The sequence below is a fragment of the Condylura cristata genome, unplaced genomic scaffold (assembly GCF_000260355.1).
Source record: "Condylura cristata isolate star-nosed mole 26May11 unplaced genomic scaffold, ConCri1.0 scaffold00022, whole genome shotgun sequence".
NCBI lineage: Eukaryota > Metazoa > Chordata > Mammalia > Eulipotyphla > Talpidae > Condylura > Condylura cristata.
Genome location: NW_004567123.1, coordinates 36,278,221 through 36,279,263, shown reverse-complemented (window position 1 = coordinate 36,279,263; position 1,043 = coordinate 36,278,221).

Sequence of the window (1,043 nt, the reverse complement as noted above, 5' to 3'; positions counted from 1 at the left end):
GCCCAGCGCCAGCCAGAGCCCCCGTCTCGGCGCCAGCCGCCATCCCGGTCGCCCCACGGCACAGCAGCGCCCGCCCGTGAGGTGGGCTTCGTGTTCGCTCCTGTGGTCATTTTGCCCACCGCCTGGGCAAGGTGATGTGGACACCGCTTTCCCTCGGGGGCCCCGGGGTGGGAGGGAGGCTGGTGGGAACCCCATGTGCCCCCGGAGGTGGGGGCTGGGCCACCTCCCTCCAGAGCCCCCAGGACGCAGACGCCCCGGCCTCCCAAGACCCCTTCCCTGCCTTTGCTGGCCCCGGGCCGGCCCCCGTCATCCGCCGCTGTCGACAGGCACCACCAGCTTCCCTGCGCCCCGGGAGCTGGGGTGCAGCTGAGGGAAGCGCCGGGGGCAGGCCCTGGGCTCTCAGAACCTCCAGGGAGCTGACTTAGGAAGAGGGGGCCCTGGGGTCCCCCACAGAGGTATCCTAAGGCAGGACTTGCATCAGCGGGGGCTGCCCCACCCCAGTCCTGCCTTCACCACTGACCACTTTCAACAGGCCCGGGGTGGCCTAAGGTGTGTGGTCCATGATCCGAGGAAGAGCTGCCCGAGTGGACCAGCTGGGCACTGACCCCTAGTGACCACGAAGTCCTGGGAGGGCCGGCCAGGTGAGGCAGGGAGGACTTTGTGTCCGCACAGGACCCCTGCTGCCCCACTGTCCGGCGACCCGCAGCCCGTGAGACGTCACCCCCGGCCAGGGAAGGCCGAGGCTGGCCCCGCCGGCGCCCGCTGGGCAGGCGGGAGTCCGCTTCCAGCAGAGACTGACGCCAGGGTCAGGACCCTCCGCGGCCACGTGGACGGATCAGGCCTGCGAAGCCTCCACAGCCCCCCGCAGCTCGCACCTGTGGTCCCCAGTTGGGAATCGCTTTTCCACTCAACCCTGAGGGGTCAGGCGGCCCGCGGAGGCCTCTGGACCAAACTGTCACCAGGTCAAGAGGCCCATGAGGAAGCAGGAAAGCGGGCGCTCGCGTGCGGGGCGCAGCAGGGGGCCCGCGCCTCCTGCGCCCCCG